The sequence below is a fragment of the Scophthalmus maximus genome, chromosome 22 (assembly GCF_022379125.1).
Source record: "Scophthalmus maximus strain ysfricsl-2021 chromosome 22, ASM2237912v1, whole genome shotgun sequence".
NCBI lineage: Eukaryota > Metazoa > Chordata > Actinopteri > Pleuronectiformes > Scophthalmidae > Scophthalmus > Scophthalmus maximus.
Window position 1 is genome coordinate 7153820 of NC_061536.1, and position 19984 is coordinate 7173803.

At 43.8% G+C, this 19984-nt stretch overlaps 1 protein-coding gene across 1 annotated transcript in view; it reads right to left on the minus strand.

Annotated features, from left to right (window-relative positions):
* jarid2b (jumonji, AT rich interactive domain 2b) overlaps positions 1-19984 on the minus strand; it is a 101096-nt gene that overhangs the window by 53438 nt on the left and 27674 nt on the right. The window lies entirely within an intron of this gene.

Below are 19984 nucleotides of genomic sequence, written 5' to 3' on the forward strand. Positions count from 1 at the left end.
AGTGTTATGGAGATGAATAGGTAGGAAGCAAATGAAAAAGGCATCATGGGACTGCGGGTTCATGTGTTGCTAATCTCTCCCAGCGAGACCGAGACAGAAGATGTTATTGTCGAGGAGGTCACCAGAAGTCACACACACACACACACACACACACACACACACACACACACACACACACACACACACACACACACACACACACACACACACACACACACACACACACACACACACACACACACACACACACACACACACACACACACACACACACACACACACACACACACACACACACACCCCCCAGTCACTCTCCATCCTAGTGGCAAACACGCGACGGCCAAATATACGGCACATCAAAGACACTTTTTTACAACGTATTGCTAATAGATTTTGAACAGATTAATAGAAAAACATATTCCACAACAAGATGCACTGTTAAAAAAGGGTCTTTAGAGTGTGTCCGACAGCAATAACCATACTTCTCTCCCTCTCGTTGCCTACACTCATTGCTCTGGCAGCTGTGTTTGAAGTCGAACAACGCTGATGACTAAAGGAAGTGAGATTAGGACATGAGCAACAACAAAGAGGTATTAATAAATAATGGAAACTGAACATAGCTTTTCTCTAGTCATGCCATGAGGCGAGTTGATTTCAGCTGCGAGGTTTGTGGAGAGAAAACACTTTGTCTCTGCGCAAAAAGCTAATGTATGCTAATGATTTGAATTAAAATCACATTTCTGATCCTGTTGACTCATCGCAGACAGCGCATTTCCTCCCGTCTGAGTCAAATGTAATGTAAGAGGCGACCCGTGTGGGAGCGCATTCTGATCATCCGGTTGACTGAGATCATGCGAGTGGGCTCGGGCTAAGTGGCTGGCAGAAATCTTAGTGACATCATCGCAGGCTGGGGGTAAATCTCCACCTCACACAAAAGTAATCACACCGAGATGTTTTATCGCCGCTGCAAATAACAAGAGAACAGTCAACAGGCATTCCATTAAGAGTGCATAAGTGCGCTCTCCGGAAAAAAATAATCATAATAGAGGAAATTCAGATGTGGTTGGGGTAACGCAGAAACAGAGTCTGTGTCAGCCGCTATTTCTGTCTGAGTATGTGAAAGAGAGAAAGTTCATCTCATCCGAATATCATGCATCCTCCCACAGCCAGTGAAAAAAAAACGCTACTGAAATGACTGCTGCTCATAAATGTGTTCTCTCTTTTGGTGATGCCGAGCCCCTGTCTCGGATACTCTACTCACACACGCACTATCAAACAGGCACAATAAAGATGTTATGATGCATGAAATATGCCTCACGATCAGCGCCAACGATAACTATAGAAGCATCAACACAAGGTGTGTGTGTGTGTGTGTGTGTGTGTGACTAAGGTGACATTTCTGAAATAAAGGTCAGTTGCATTTCATAGTTCACCATGTGTTGGTTATTAACTAGACGGTGTATAATTCAGCAGGAAGCCGAAAAAGGGTCAGTTGATTGCCTAAAAGATGCAGGAGGTTCATGAAAGACCAGAATGCAAGGAGACGTGCTCGTATCGATCGGTTCGCTTTTCTATCTCCATGTAACAGAAACCCTCCTGTAATTAAAACAAAACTGGTACGACCTCATTCACTCACATGAATAATTTCATAACTCCTAATATCTTTTGACAATATTGACATGCCTGGAAATTTTGCTTGTTTATCATGGGGTTTTTTTCTCCCAGCAGATAAAAATAAGCTTTTGCAGAGTATTGTTTTGATTTCCCAGGTCTGCTCAGCACAGCTAAAAGGGGAGGGTTGGGGGGGCCAAGATTAAAACCTGGGTGTCTACACATGATGGAGCTGATGGGTGACAGCCACATCTGCCTACACACACACACACACACGCACACGCACGCGCACGCACGCACGCACGCGGACTGTTCTGTGCACCGATGCTTTGCAGCCTCTGACAGAGGTTGATAGGGTGTGTTTTGTGCAGTCCCTCATTACACGGTCACATATCACTACGCACACACGCATGTGCAAACACACTCACACATACACACACTCGGACACACACAGGTAGTGCAAGTATTCAATTATGCTATTTTCTCCTCTAGTTAATGTCATCTAATCCATTCAGTGTGTGTGTGCGTGCGTGCGCGCAAAAGCCTGCCAGGTAAGCACCAATTACTTTGACAGTTCACTGGCATTCTTTCCCTCGTGGTGTGGCACGAGGCCAAACGTGCACAAAACGCATACGCACACGGGCACACACACACACACACACACACAATGAAAGTATATCCCAGGGTTACAAACTCTCTCACTTATATAGCTTCTAGCATTCATATTTCTACCTGACACAAGTGCGCATGCACGAACACACACACGTGCAGGCACACAAAACACACAACTGCACTGGGAGTGGAAACAGGCAAAAAATGTTAGTCCCTCCAAAAACTGACATTAAAGTTCATCTACATTTTTTATTTCTCTCACTCTCGCTCTGGTTTTCTCCCAGTTGTTGGCTGCGTGCCACAGATATCTCCTGAGCTGTGTATACATAGCAACAACGTCTGGAGGGGGAAGAAAAAAAATGCTGACCGACTTTTCATCAGCTGAGAGAAAAAGAGCGAGCATTGAAATCTGTGCTCTATTTACAGCTGCTGCACCTTTAAACCGTACCGACACTTCTTCATTCTTCAGGACGTCGTTTAAATGGGGTTTTCACAACCTTTGCTCAACTGCAGGTTAACGGTTTGTCTGACCTGAGAGGTAGTTTGAAATATGTTTCTGGCCGAGGTGCTCCTTTCCTTTCAGGGGATTTTTTCGGTCGCTAAAGCCAGCTCCTTCCTCTGGGTGTGTCCGCGTGTTTTCCTGGTGTAAAATAAAGAGGTGGTGGACAGCTAGAGCATGTTAAACCTCTCTGAATCTCCACCTGCCAGAGGGTAAGTGTAGCATAACAGAGGAAGGGAAACATCTACTCAAATAGGCAATAAAACCAAATTGTGTTGCGTCTCAGTTTCTCATTCAGACGTTGCAGTGTGTGTGTGTGTGTGTGTGTGTGTGTGTGTGTGTGTGTGTGTGTGTGTGTGTGTGTGTGTGTGTGTGTGTGTGTGTGTGTGTGTGTGTGTGTGTGTGTGTGTGTGTGTGTGTGTGTGTGTTGCCAGAGACGAGCAGTAACTGGCACTGACACACACACACACACACACACACACACACACACACACACACACACACACACCAACCCACCGACAATCACACACACGGCTTCCATCGAGCTAGTGGAATTCCACTAATGAGCACAAGGACCTTTTCAGGGCACGTGTGTGTGTATGCCCCCTTAGAGATGGATCAGTATCGCTGTGTGATTGTAGCCCTGAATACACAGATAAGTCAAACTGCAAGACAACAAACAGCTTTCGCCATCCTAGTTATACTGTGTTTAAAAAGTATAAGATGGTAACTTATCTATCTCTCTTCCTCTTGCTCTGTCTCTCTTTGTCACACGCACTAAAATAAATCCAAGATGTACAATAAAGTGCTAGGAGGTACACTTGCCTTTTATTTTTCCCACTGGACTTCTCAAACACTTTACCTAATAAAAATTCTGCAAAGAAATCTAAAGAAGGAACCATCACAGCAGTTTCCTATTCGTGTGATATTTTAATTCTTTCACCCACATTGTTCTCAATCAAAACAGCAGTTTAATGCTTCAAAATAAATGCCACCTCCAGCTACAGTTCTGTGTATTACCTCCATCAGATTGAAATGAGATTATATTGAAAATATGCACAATGGAGTGAGAAAAGACCCAGTGAATAAATTCCCAGGAAACTTCTAACAAAACAATCACCACCGGCACAAGAGCACAAACTAAATTTTGAAAACTGCTCGCTTCCCGGTGACAATGATAAGAAGTCTGAGCAGGATTAAATCCATCATTGGGTCTGTATCTGTTCATCTAGCTGGATGACACGTGGGGCTGGTTCCACTTCATAACCTCCGCCTTCAAACATTCCTCTTTGCAAAGCAGGTAAATCCAATAACCCTGGAGCTTGATGAAGAACCGAGTGGATTGCGCCGGTTGGGTGTAATAGTGGATGCTGAGAAAAAAGGTCCTGGATGTTGAATTCGATACGAGGGAGGAAGGGACGAGAGAAGCTGCTTTCAGACATTCAATGAAGTCTGGACATTTTCCTGAAAAATTCCTGAGGAGCTCCAGACATAATGCGGGACTTTTCAGAGTGTCAGATTGAGTTTATGAAAGAATACAGCAGGAAAATCTATGGAAAATGTACAGCGAGAGAGTCTGTGTGTCGGTGATTGTAAATAAAAACACTGCTTTTCACAGCACGTCCTGCCTCCTGCATGCTTTAAGCATACGCTGCCGAATGTTCTGGAAATTTTCTGACTCAGACAATCTCCTTTTGCATTCATCCGAAGTCCAGACCCAATTTTCCAGACATTTTCTGGAGTTTGTGTCTTAAAACACCTAGAGATAGAGGAGGACCATACAGAGTTCTTTTTTTTATAAATGACCATAAAAATCAGATCTTTCCATTCATCTATTGGTTGGGAATCAATGATAGATATACTAATTTCTACCAGCACCATGTTGAACTCCCATATTAAAATATCACGCACAAACAACAGATTCATTTCACAGAAAAAAACACTTTGAACACCAGTCCCGACTATGTTTTATCATAGTATATAGTATAAAAACCAAAACTTTAAAGCAGTGCTGCTGCAACATTTTACAAAATAACTGAAACCGCTTCTGACAGCATCCAAAAACACACACTGTGCCTTTAAGCACATCACAGAGCCTCGCAGTGTTGTGCTCTGGGTCTTTGTGTAGCGTGACAGAAAACCAAAGCCACGCGAGCGTCAGCTTTGCAGCTCATACTCCTTACTGTACAAGAGGAAGAACCCACTGCACAGCAGATTTATTAATCTTTGTTTTTTGTGTATATATATATATAAATATATATATATATACTGCATTCACGCACATACATAAACTTCTGTATGTATGTCTATGCAAGCTTTCACACTAGCTGCTCTAAAAATAGCGCTGTGCTGCTGCCGACTGAGGGGATGTCATGGCAGAGGAATGTGGGCCACGCGCCAGCTGCAATCTGCTCTACAAAACGGGCCCAAAATCTGTTATTCTAACACACATTTCCCTCCAGCGGCGGGATGGAAAGATGGATGGAAGGACAGTGGAGAAGTGTTGTTTTAATAAAGCCTGGGTTATTGTATCCAGTGGTCGGGACTGTCTCTGACCCACTACTACCCTCTCTCTTCCTCCTTCCACATCTTGATCCCTCGCACTCTTTCACAGACACATGGGCCCCAGATGACTGGCTGTTGGAATATGACTGCTGCAGTGCTGCAGATGACAGTGATAACAAATATTTAATTGCCAAATATGCGTACCCTGTCTTAAGGTCATGACCAACCCTTTGTGGATTAGAAAATATTTTAGATGGCTTCATTATGGCAACTGTGGAGAAACAAAAACAACTGCAAAGTATTAAAGAAAGACTTGACAATGCAGTGATAGGGTCCAATTTATGCCCAGCACAACATAGGAGGGCTATAGCAATCTTTAGACTTGAGTACATCTCAGCAGTGTGTTTGCAAAGATGTGATTCATTAAAAAACGGACAAAGCTAAGTATTTTAAAAATTCAACACCCACTTTGGTGTTTCTCCAGAAACCGCCCTGACACTGAGTAAGGACATGAGACAAATGCTTTTTCTTTTATAGCAGTAAGAACATGATTCAGATTTGCTAAGCACCGAGGTAAAACAAGGCCAACTTCCTCAACCATGTAGCACGTATTTTTTCTCACAAATCTCACATTCCAATCCTAACTACATCCTGGTCGCCATGTCCCTTATAGCCTTGAGTGGACCGGATGCTTAGCTCAGAGAGGAGGCAAATAGAAAAGGGTTTGTGGGGTTGCTGGGGACAAGAGGCCCTATATAATCTCCTCATTACACCAAAAGCTCACTGCATTGGAATGCATGTGTGCATGTGCAGCCACAGGGCCTTCCCTTTGAACTAGACATGCTGGGATAGCCCCAACAGTTCCAGAGCATTTCCATCTGCAGGACAGAGGAGGAATGCCACATGGGCTAAAGATACCTTCAGTAATCATGAAACCGCCTCCAACCACACACTTTACAAAAGCGGAAAATGCTGCTGAACACAAGTTCCTTGAGTAACAACAATATTACAAAACTGTAAAATTGGGCAGATGCTTTTAGGATTTTGAGTCTCAATTTTTTTTAATATTCCACATGCAAGAAATTGTATGTGTGACCGAATTCATGATCTACCTTTTGCCTATGTAGTCACATATGTGGCAGATGATGTTTTCTCAGAAAACAATGCTTTTTCTCTGCAGCCTGGTCATGACTTTCTCTTTCTGAGCGTCTCTCTGTCTCTCGCACACACACCTCATGTGTCTCCACTGTCAATCATATTAGCTGTCTGCAATTGCACGTGCACACCGTCTGAATCTATCTGAGCGTACGCAAGTGACAGAGTTTATTTTGACTGGAAGAAATAAATGTAACAATGCTTTGAAGATCGTGTGTGTGTGTGTGTGTGTGTGTGTGTGTTAGCAGAACAGGCCCAGCTGGCTGCATAATTAAGGATTTAAATTGACTGGGTTGCCCACCCACACTGGCCCAGTGACCAACTGACCCCTGTTCTGACCCTTCACACACACACACACACACACACACACACACACACACACACACACACACACACACACACACACACACACACACACACACACACACACACACACACACACACACACACACACACACACACACACACACACACACACACACACACACACACACACACACACACACACACACACACAGTGTATTTCTTTATCGTTTGTCTCCTTATTTTATTTTTTAATAAATTAAATCAAATAAAACTGTTTGCTTTCACTTTGCGGCACCAACCTTTCCACTACCACGAGATTGCAGTACACCACATAAAAAGGAAATCGTTTGCCTGTAAGCATCTTTTACAGACAATCTATTCACAAATTTTAAACCAAAATATTTTATTAACTTTGAGGATTGTTTTCCGAACAAACAGACAGTATTAATTTGTGTAGTAAAAAACAAGAAAACAAGAGAAAAAACATTTTTTATAAAACCCCTTTCTAATCTGTACAGCTGGTTTGTTTATCACATTGCTGGAACACTGACTGCATTTATACCAGTATTTACAGATTATATAGCGGTACGTCGAGGGGGTTTCTTAAGGTTTTTTTAAGAAACAGCAGCAGTAACATTATAGTAAAAAAAACAAAAAAAAACTCAACTGGCCTCACAGCAACAGTTGCTGTTCATTCGGTGCCACGGAGGGAATTTTAAGTGTCTTTCATAAAGTGAAATGTTAGAACGCAACTGTGTGGTATTAGCTTTGCAGCAGTGTCTCAGTCAGTTTCACAGCCTTGTTGCCATGGTTTTTAGGGCTCAGCTGAGGAAAATTCTTCCAATTCTTTAGTTACATTTGGCAGGTTGAGAGTTCAATGCCATGCCTGGTCTTACAAAAGACTAAAATAAAGGTCTCGTGGAAGAAACGCGTGTTTAAATAGAGCCTAGAGCAACGTTTGGGTCTGATTTGACAGGTCACTCAACAAAGAGTTCCCATTCAATAAAAACAGTCTCTTTCAACACATTCACCCTCCAACTCTGTCACAGTATCATCTTCACTTTGGCTGCTTGCCGCCGACCAGAGGTCTGACTCAATTCCATTCAGAGACACACACACGGACGGTGAGGTCTGATCGACTACGCTGTCATTCATCATGTTGGCTCATACGCCTCCCTACTATTCCCCCGGGAGCCTTGGACGACCTTGCCGCTTATCCCTCTTAACAGAACTGCATTTCTAACCTCCTTACCTCCACGCACCCACTGTGCTGCTCTACAAAGACAAATATGACGTATTACTTCAAACCTCATTCATTTATTTTTATTTTATCATTTTCATACAGCTTAAGAAAAATCCTCTTCATTGTCATCCAGGAAATGTGACACCTGGCGCAGTGTGTCTGCAGGTTTTTAATCCTTCCACATAAAATAAAAGTTCCTGACAGGACTTTTATATACTTGGATTGATGTGAAATGTTTAAATCCTGTGTTGAAATATATTAACAGTGTGAAGCAGTATATATGTGCTGCGTAAAAGGACAAAAGTTTGCTCTCACACTAGTATGAACACGATGACAAGTAAGGTCAGGAGTTTTCTGCAGTTAGACTTCTAGAAAGGCCATCTTAAAAAATACAGCTAATCTTATTTCACAAACTGGAAATACACTTTAGTTCTTTTAATGGTGCATTTAATGTATTGTACGTGCTGAGGAGGATGTCACCTTGTGATTCAAGTAAGAACACACAAACTGAACTATCTCAGTTTACAACTTTGGCAGCAATGATGTTTCACCAGAAATTACACTATAACTTTTCTGGTCGACAGCTTTGGCCTTTATTTGTGGCATCAATTGACACATTACAGTAAGTGGTCGATTCCATTACACCAAAGGAACACACTTCCAGACCTGACCATATGCAAAATATGTTCCAAAGCAACGTGCGAGTTATGTTGTGTGTAGACATATTGTGCCACAGAGCTAAAGCCCTCCCACTCCCGCAAACACAAGGAGGGGACCGGAAAGTAGAAACAGGAAACAAGAGTAACCTCATTAGCCCCATGCCTCGTCTGACAGGAACAGCCTGCAGGCTAAGCAGGCTTGTAAGAATGTACAAGAGGACCAGAACAACCGGCCTCTGGTCCTCAGTCGAGGGGAAGGTGCCATTTGTATGGAAGTGGAGCTGTTGTGAGGGCAACGCCTCAGAGGGAAAGCCTCCCCGTTAGCCTTGGATAGTCGGACGCAGACTGACTGTAAGATTGCATCTGGAATCCAGTTAGGTAAGGATGTAAACAATCAGACAGGAGGAAGCAAAGAATCAGGACACACAGACACTTTCACAACAACAACAACAACAACAACAACACAGAGCCTGGGGCTTTTAAATTATTCTCCTTGCAGAATTTTGCACAAGCACAGACCAGCTACTTTCCAAGAAATATTATTAATTCCCTAAATCCACAACCGGGACATAAAATGATACTGAAGGTGTGAAAAAGGCCACAATTTGCCCACACAAGAGAAGATCTAAATAAATGGATACTTCAACCCAAATGAATTTGGGGAAAGAATGCAGCTTCAGTCGAGAGATGCCTAAAATGTTGTCACTGAGTGTTTGAATGTTTGCCTGCATCTCTGCTGAGATTTAAACAAACGCGGAGGAGAAGAAAAACAAGACGGCCTCCGCACCTCCCTCCCTCCCTCCCTCTTCTCCTGTGCTCTCCTCAAATTGCTTGCAACCAAAAGGAGTTCAATCTCAGTGCGACCATTTTTTGATGCAGTAAATGGTAAGTGCCTCTTGATGCAAGTCCGATTAAGTCTATAAAAGATTGATAAGCACCCTTGTGTGTGTGTACGTGTGTGCACGTGTGCTGATGCAGCGCTCTAGCAGGAGTCTCAGAAAGGCCTGTGAATAAGGTTACATATTGTTTTGTGCCCGCAAAATAACCTTTTTCTTTACACCCCCGGCTCTCCGTCCCTCTCTCACCGCCCCAGGACAAAATAATGTTACAGCTTTAAGCCTGGCACAAAATCTCTCCGCTATTGCTGCTGGTTGGTGCGCTGTGTATTTTAGGACACTTAGCTTCTTCACAAGTTGGCTCCCGATACATCGTCATGAAAAAAAACAGACAGAGCCAGAACTCTGGGTATTTGATCTTTACATGTATAGATGCAAATGTTAAACAAGAACAGTTCAAACACAGATTGAGAATTAATTATGCGAGTGCTTTTGCCTTGTTATTCTGGGTGTTGGCCTAACCTCGGTGCTACAATCTTATCCACACAAATGGTGTGTGTGTGTGTGTGCGTGTGCGTGTGTGTGTACGTACATTGGTTCCTCTGCAATTTACCTTGGGACAAAAACATTTCAGCACTTTTATTCAGACGCATGTATCAACCTCCAAAAAAGACACTGAAGCAACAGCAGGAACTGATTAATATAACAGCAGGAGATTTTAGTTTTACACAAATGCGTGAGAATTATGGCGAGGCAGAAAAAATAGAGACTTGGTGAGACAGAGACAAGCAAGCGAAAACGGAGCAGGCAAAAGATCGGGAGCAGCTGCCTGATGAAAACCAAATGGAAGGCCTGCCTCGTTGTTTGCCCATAATGCACCTCTTTCTCTCACGCATGCATGCAGCCAATACACTACCCAGCGTTGTTCAATGAGATGGATTACTGCCCTCAGATGACCTGGATCCATGCATTCACACTGCTCCATATATGGAGGTTCACAAACACAGCGACATTTTCTATATAAACAATGTCATGTAGAAGAGAAGAGAAGAGCAGCAAAGCAGAGCACAGTGGCTCCTGTGTGGCCACACTGGGCCTGGTGCCGGTTGGCAATGGTTGGCATCAGCCCCTCTGCAGCTGGTGGCAATATTAACCCGCCTGTTGGCGGACGGCTGGTGGGGGGCATGCGGGCGACAACTAGCCAGACTGGAGGTGGGGCAGTGCACTGTGTGTGTGTGTGTGTGTGTGTGTGTGTGTGTGTGTGTGTGTCCTGAGATGCCCTCTGTTGGCCCTGATGCATGTGCACACTTGTGGGTAAGTCATTTGAGGGGTTAGTCTGACTTTGTGCAAGTGTCCGCACATGCCCTGGCTGTGTGTGTGTGTGTGTGTGTGTGTGTGTGTGTGTGTGTGTGTGTGTGTGTGTGTGTGTGTGTGTGTGTGTGTGTGTGTGTGTGTGTGTGTGTGTGTGTGTGTGTGTGTGTGTATACATGCGAGTCTAAATGCAGCTTACTGCAGTGGAAGATGGCGTGAGGATAGAGACCATAAACAAACCAAACCGAGCCCAGATGAGAACATGACAAAATCCTGGCCTGTGGATAACCTTGGAATGGAAGATATTATCTCTCCACAGGTCAGACTCCCAGGCTCTATCTTCACTCCAGAGTAACACAAACCTTTTTCACAACTGTACGGACTGCTTTGTTCCACTGACGGTGGTATTTGGTTCAATATCTAACTTCCGACAAAAGTCGGTTTGTCAATTTTTGAAATTTAAGGTGCAGTTAAGATAATAGAATTAAATTTGATTTGGTAATGCAACTCTTTTTGGGTACAAAATATCTTTAAGCATGCAAGACAAAAAAATGGGGCGATATTACAACTTTGTTTTAAAGCAAAAAGACCCATTTTCCGCCAGTGTGACGGCAGCTGATGACAGTAACAACAGAGAAACTTGTACAGCCCATGTAAGGTCAAGTCTCTCTGGCTGACAATCTCACTAACAAGAACATCAAAACACAGAGCTCTTTCTACACTGCACACACATTACACAGATACACACGCCTGCCACGGAAGGACTTAAAGGTTCAAGCTATACAAGTGCTTGTCTGGATCATTACACACACACACACACACACACACACACACACCAAGTCAGAGCCAAGTGGTGCATATCCAGCCCCTCTCCTACTTCTAACAAGCAATTCAGTGCTTTTGGTGTGTGTGTGTGTGTGTGTGTGTGTGTGTGTGTGTGTGTGTGTGTGTGTGTGTGTGTGTGTGTGTGTGTGTGTGTGTGTGTGTGTGTGTGTGTGTGTGTGTGTGTGTGTGTGTGTGACATACAGTCTTCGGTTGCTAATTATGTGCCTTCAAATGCCGCTTCCATACGAATCAAAATTGGGAGTCAAAAGGCGTGAGTCAGGAACTTGTACCTTCCTACCATCCTTTTCAACTGCGGTGAACAGGAAGATTTCCAAAATCCGCCTTCCATATTTACCGCTTCCCCCGAGAAAGCTGAAAGTCTGCAACCGGGGGATCAACTACAATCTCGGCTCATTCGGAATATATGTCAAGTGCTTTTAGAAAAAACTGCTAAGATTACGTAGTTTTGATGACGTGTTATTAACAATACAACAGCAATTTCCCATGTAACGTGCCAGACTAATGAGACCATAACAACAAAGCAATAATTAGGCAACATTGCTATTATTTCATAGACATCACGATTATTTTGCAGTCTCACATTGATAAACATGGAGGAAAAATGAATACAACTGTTGTATACAAGCCACAAATATCAATTGGGTGACAAGTTAATTATCCATATTTAACTAAAGCTAATAATTATTCTCTGGCTCTGAATTGACATAGTTTCCTCATGGAAATGAGACTGCACGGCACGGTGGGGAGCTGACGTCAGCAGAGTGATTCAGGAAAGAACTATGGAGACACTCTGGGGCAGGTCAACAGTAAAGGCCTGTTATTACTTTGTTCCTGCTCCTGGTCATTCAGGTATTTCAATATCAAAGGGAAGAGAGGAAAGGGAGGGAGTGTGTGAGTGTCGTAAGGCTCTTTTTCGGGGGCTCATTCTGTGAGGACTCATCACTACGTTTCTCATCCTGTCTTAAACTTCTCAGTGTGGAAATATCATTCATCTTGAATGGGTGCGAAGAGAACACACAGGCACATGAGCGTATATACACAGACACGTGACCAAGAGTTTTATTCTACAAAATGGCTGCTTTATAGCCTCTGCATTCCCTATCACATACAATGAGATTATCTTAAAAACAAGCACCGAAAAAGTGTCTTCTCAGTTATAAACCTTTTGAAAAATACAGCAACGAGCGCTAATACTAGTGTTCTTAAGTGAAACGGGGCCAAAATAATCTCATATCCTTCCAAGCTTTCCAAAATGACAAATCACAGCCAATAAAGTTAGACGAAGCTGCAAACTACAATGAGAAATGAAAGGTAGCAATACATAAACAGGCTCACAAGCAATTCCGCACACCTAAAACTTTATTTACTGCGCCACTCAAAAGGCTAAGCTAGTCCACCAGCAAAGTGCTAGACGAGCACTCTGTGATAAAGCTATAGCAGTTCACAGGGGAACGGGGGGGGGGGGGGGGGGGGGGGGGGGGGGAGCAACCTTTACAACGCAACCTGTTATTCACACAGCCACTCACCATTTGAGTCCCTTTATTGCAGTGTAGATGCATTCTGTTTATTTACCCTGACACTGTGGCCCAATTTAGCTCGAATGAGGGAAATTAAATCAGGCCGTGTGAAATCGCTACGCTTCCCAGCCCTCGTTTCGTCCATTAAATTGTCATTGTTGGCCGGCTATTCATGAGACACATTGAAAACAAATGCAACGCTCGAGGAACAGAGGACGCGGAGGAAACCGCAGCGCACTAGGTGCCGTTGATGTGGGGTACCTGGTCCCAATAAGAAGTCATTAGCTGAAATGTTCAATGAGATGGATTAAACTATGTCAATATATAATATAATAAAGATTTTTACTTGCAAAATAACCACCCGATTTCTTATCAAAGGATATCCTGGGCCTTTCAAAAGAGAAGTCCAGCTAAAGGTCAAGGGTCCGGGGGCAAGCAGGTGGCCGGACGGGGGTCAAAGTTGACCCCCCAGCAGACATATCAATGGGCGGGTCTAAGCCACCCTGCCAAAAGGACCCGTCAATCACAGTCAGTTATTTATCATGCGTCGATCTCTGTTGGCCCCAGGGATCCAGTCAGCTATTTCTCCCTGGCCTCTTTACCCCCAGCCAGAGCCAGATAAGGGCCTCTTTACATGACAAAGTGCAGTGGAAGACCCGCACAGAGAAAAGAAAGAGGTTCCTTTCAATTGTTGATGGGGAGCAAATCCTCTGCCCGCAAGAGGTTATGGTCACATGATTCTAATTTAAAACTGAAAGGTGAAATGGGAATTTTGGTTTTCCTGGCCCAGCATCATATCGAGCATCTTGTACAAGCTTGATCACAAATTACCTTAAAGCTGGCATGACCGTGTTGTTGCAACATTGCATCTAATCTTCAAAACTATGAGAAAAAATGCCCTTCAAAACCACCTCTTTGTTTCTTTGCTTTCCAGCCAGATACAATAAAAAAATACTCCTTTCAAAGTCAGACTTGGTCATTGTAACAGCAAACGTTCTGCACACTAGAAACCAATTAAACTGAGTCGCTCTGAACAACACAACTCGGAGCTACTCCACTGCTTGTGTTACACATTCAGCTCGCAGTTACAAGCTTACTCACCTCGCTGTGAACCTCGCCCTTCGCTAATGATGTGAAATGTGCTAAAGTTGTTGGTGCTTCAAAAGAGACAGGAAAACAGACGCAAACCATCTCCCTTTTGTCTTCAAATGAGCTTGGATTCAGAAGAATGTTTTGGCATGTGAAAAGCGTAGATTTTTGAAAGGAGGAGACAAAGTGTGAGAGAGGGGAGAGAGCCTTGGTTTCCATGGTTTACAAAAACTGGCAGACAAACAAGGCGTCTGTTACGGGTAAAAAATTGAGGGAAAAAAAGGAAATATCGGTACAGGAAGAAGGGAGAATTTAGGGTTTGATTTTGTTTTGGGTCGGGGCTGGAGAAACTTCCGAGCTAGCCATCTGCCAAGCCATATCCAAGCAATCCGAGGAGTCAGGACAGTTTTTCTGCCAGCGAAAGAGAAAAGAGGAAAAGAAAGGGTGTCACGGGGGAGTTGGTAGGAGGAAGAGAAGGAGGGAGGACAGGTAAGGATTGTGTCTCGAGTTCCCTGCTCTATTCATTCAACCTGGTTCCCTTTGGCCTCTTGGGAGATGGAAACTGAAGAGGGTGTTAGAAATGTCTTGCTGGTTGGAGGCTCTCATTTGTGGACCGGGACGTTTTGTCTGTGGGGATGAAGGAATTCAATCAACTGGCATCTGCAGAGGATAACAGAGCCCACTGAATATCAATAGATTTTGGATTTAAGGAGACGTGTCACACATTTGCAGCTGAATGCATGGTGAAATGCTACAGCAATGCCGGTACAGATGTGGTGTTATAGGGAACCTTTTGTGTCACCTAGAGCATGTCACTTACATGAGAAATCAAACACGGCCATACTCAACATCGGGATGACTGTAATCACTGGGAGTTTCTCAAAAGCTGGGGTTTTAACCCTAACCCCCCCCCCACACACACACACGGTTTGTCCAACACCCAAACAATTTACACCAAAAGGAAAATCCCTGTTTACAATCCCGTAGAGTTATTAAAATGACAATTGCTGATTTACTGCCGCACTATGGGGGGCATTTAATCTGAAAGAGAGGTGAAGGTGTGATAGCAGGTCGTCACATAGGCCCACTGGGATTTCTCCTAGGGGAAGTTGATTTCAAAACAACCCCCCCCCCCCACCAGCTCTCCTCCATATTTCACAGAGTCTTTTCAAATGCTTGCAAATCTTCATCCATCACTGACAGCAAGGCAAAATAAACAATCATGCCATAGATCAATCACTGTCTGTTTAATGCCGCACATCAGCGTGGCTGCAAAGTAGCACCGTGGAATGTGAGCTCACATAAGTTCACAGTGTGCAATATGCAATATTGTTTTGTAGTGTATGCACGACACGCAATCAGAGGACGCTGAGCAACACACCACAGACGCCGTTCCTCTCTGGATTTGAGCTCTGTAGAGAAGGAATCTCACCCAACAACCAGCGGAAACCACACTGGGGCCTCTTTGTCAGGAAATGATGAATAGGATTACACGTGGCCAACTCCACTGTAATAAAATATCTTTCTTTTCCGTCTTCAGTGACAGGATGTGACACAACCGTCCCATTTTCATCCCGGCAAATAAACTTTAGTCCATCATCTTTAAAAGGCTCAAATTTAGATTTTACCCTACAAAGAAATTTGAGACCTACTGATTATCAGAGGTGAAACAGAAACATTGAACACTACTGTAAATTTGGCCACAGAGACATGAATCAGGCCCTGGGCAGATATCAGTGCTGTCTGGACCGATCCTGCCTCTAATCTGAACCTCAGATGTGGTCTTCTCTATCGCCATGTCTGCTTTAGAACCAAAGTCCACTGGCCGTCATCACCTGGCCTTACCCTCCTCTCATCTAACACTTTATAAAGACCATTCATCCCACCATCCTTTCATCCGTCTATACCAGGGGCCTCGTTAATCCTCCTCTCCATCCTGACCCTGTACCACTCTACTGGACTGGGACAAACTTCAAAGACCGGGAGCGAGAGATGTGGCGGTGGTGTGTGTGTGTGTGTGTGTGTGTGTGTGTGTGTGTGTGTGTGTGTGTGTGTGTGTGTGTGTGTGTGTGTGTGTGTGTGTGAGTGTGAGTGTGTGTGTGAGAGAGAGAGAGACAGATTGGGTGGGTGGGCAGCTGTGTTGTGCTTGGCCCACACCATAAAGCCTTTAGAGGACAAGGGCCCACACACACTCATATGCACACGGTGCTACTCTTTCAAATCCTCACCAGTCCCTCCACAGTTAATCTCCTAAGAAAGAGTGACTAGGTACAGTAAAAACCTGATCAATTTACAACAAATCCAGCAACAGTGCAAAATAGTACACGCTGGGGCAATCACTGAGAAATCTCCATATTGGTCTGTACAATGAAAGAAGATGGTTAAATATACCCATGGTGACACCTTGCATATCTTGTTTTCTTTTTTCACAGGAGACAAAGAAAACCAGAAAAAAACTCAGGATATTCAATTTGAATTATAATGTTAAAAAAGGGGAAATAATAAAGTAGATGACTACAAATCAGAGCTATCAAGTGACAGGAACACATCAGTTTCCTACAGGATGATGCACTGTTTAACAAAACCAGGATTGAATTACACCAGTGAACTCAGATGAGCAGCCATTAACTGGACTGGTACATCGTGTGCTAAGCTAATGCCCGGTCCCATGTGGGCTCCACTGTGCCTATAGGGAGGGGCGCTAACAGAGAGAGGGCTTTGACAGACAAGCCCCAGCTAAAAGTGACAGTCTGTGTTGAACACACACACACACACACACACACACACACACACACACACACACACACACACACACACACACACACACACACACACACACACACACACACACACACACACACACACACACACACACACACACACACACACACACACACACACACACACACACACACACACGGCTGATGACAGCTAAGGGAGTCTGACATGCCTGTCTCCGCCACTGGTGGATGTATGTTTATTTTATTAACCTGCCACAGACTCGGCAGGAGGGGAGGGAGGAGGGAAAGAGGGAAGGAGGGAAAGGAGGGAGGAAAAGCCTAAATGTCTGCGTGCACGCTGTGACCTGTAAAAGTACATTTATTTTAAAACGCGACAATTTATGTAAACATTTCAGGTTGTGTGCAAATCACTACTTCTTAGATTTGAAAGATTTTCCCACTTCAGTGCCTCCAGCTCTGAACATTTTTTTTATAAAACTAGAAAAAACCATGGAGGGTGGCTTCCAATGCACGTCAATCCTACACCTGCAGCCTGCACCCGTTGGACGTTCCAACGGTGCCCAGTCCGTACGGTGCTATTTCTCCTTTTTTAACTCCAAATAGGACCATCATTTACTAAATGAAGACCATGCCGTTTGAAGAAGACTGGAAACAAGCAATTAAGCAATTTAACACCTCAGGAACAACTGCAGCTCTTAATAGCAACTGTTTTGTCACGTTCTTTAGACTCCTCAACACTGATAAAGCATTGTCCCCCAGAATGCCTCTGACCCAGACCAGAATTTTAGTAACCGACCATGAATTTCTCACACGATGATGTCTTTATGTAGAAGTGAGCCTGCCTGTATCACCTGCTCATCTTGCCAAACCTCACTTATCACTGGACAGACTGGTAACTGACACCCAGCCACGCATGACACACCCTGTCCTGATACCAGCCAGCCCCGCTCTGCTTATTATTGATGTTGGCTCATTTCCTGTACAGATTACATACAGTAGAAGGGAAAGAGTGTGCTCGTGCCCCACAGCACCGTGGCTCTCAACTGATTCATGTGTTTTAATAAAAAGCTCAAACGCACCAACCCGCCAGGAGGAATGCACCTGTTACATGAAATCAGCAGACGAGCAGCGAGAACAATGTGGGGCTTTGAATACCCTGTGCCACAGCTACTGAGGCACACAGATGCGAAGCGAAAAAAGAACTGCACAAAGCACTCGGGCATAGGAGGACCAACAGTTGCAGCTGATGCGAGACTGCACGTGAAAATTGTGTCAGTAGAAAACCACGCTCCTCACGAGCGAATGAGAGAACGAGAGTGTGGCTCTTTGTGAGTTGTGTGTGGGTCAGCTGTTGCTCTTGGCCCGGTTAACCCGCACAGCCCGGTGGCTTGACGGCACAGTGCCACCCTGTCCTCATGTCCCCGTCTCTCTTTCTCTCCCAAGCAAAGCTCGTGATAAAACGGGCCATTCACCGTCACAACAGCAGAAACGCGTTACGAGGGACCAGGCTCCCTTTAAAAACATACCGAGACAAATAATACTTCACTTCTGGCTGACTGGCTGGGACCATTAAAAGAGTGGTTTTCCATCCACAACCTTTCCAAGAAATAAGGTGCCATCAGTGTTAAGTACCTTTAATTGTGCCCAATGTACCATTTAAATTAGAGCGTGTGTTTTTACATCTCTTGAGCAAAGTTGCGTGATTTACAGAGCTCTAATAAAATGTGCCATTTAATTTAAGCCCATGTTCTGTTAGCAAACGCTCACAATCGTTTTCCTGTGTTAAGCGAGAAGCCTTCAATGGTTGTATTTCTTCTCCATCGTTTATAAATGTGGATTGAAAAAAAGAGAGGAGGGAGTAAAAAAAAAAAGGGAGCGAAGGAGAGACGTAAAAGAAATACATAAGAAAAACGGCAGACCAATTGCAATCAACTTTGATTTTGTGCTGATTAAAAAAACAGAGGAACAAAAGGTGCTTAAGAAATCAGCAATATGGAATCAAATCAACAAATTGGAATTTAAGTCTCTCCACCACCACTCTCACATTTTTTTAGTATAGATGAATAAAAATGTTTTTTGTAGTCAATAAAAAATGATGAAGGAAAAACTGCTCTTGTTAATGTGGTGGCTTGACCCATTCAGGTTGAGTAAAAGCAAATTCTGATCCTCTAACATTCGAACCATTATTAATATTTTAAACTACAAGGGATATTAACGAGCCCTCATGCAGGTACAACTCTCTGGCTTCTCTCCTGAAAGTATCCAGGCCTGGGTTCATGCATTTGATGAGTGTCAAACTAAAAGTGGAAAAGTTAACCCTCAATTTTTTCACAGCACAGTTCTGCTGATTGTTCCAGGAAATGCTTGTTTCTTGCAATTTGATCATGTCCAGAAGAAGCCCCTCTATCCAAATAAGTGACATTCATATGAAAGAACCTTTCACCGACTCAAATTTCTACACATTGAGGACAACATCAGCTGTCAGTTACGATTAAATATTAAAGAAACCAAACATTTAAATAAAAAAGGAGGGGGGTTGAGTGTCACATTTCCACCAGAAGTAAAACATTCAGCATGAAAACATTACATCTGGTCATTTAAAAAGACATTACAACCACTGTTTGACTGTGGCCCAATTAGCCGAGTGTTAAAAACTAAAACACGAGGGGCGTTCTCCTAGTACGGAGTGGCAGCCAGATTCTCGTTTGCCAAATAACAAATGCTTGTTCAATTATTCTCACCAGCCAAAAAAATGGCTGTAAATATTGCTGTAGGCAGTCAAGGCTGGCTGGGGAACAGCCTGAAGCACTTGGGCCAAATAGGCTGTTGGCCCTCACAGAGTCAGGTTGTTTTTCCTCACCCTCTCCAACCCAGAAACATGCCCTTCCCCATCTGACTCCACTCAGCCTCTCTGTAACATGCACTCTGGCAAAAAACACAAACACATAGTACCGTGCTACCTGCAGGAAGAATGAATCAAATCGATCAGGAAGCCAATTAGAAAGTGCAGCAAGAAATTTCCATCTCTTGCCAGCCTCTCACTATTACCTTTGC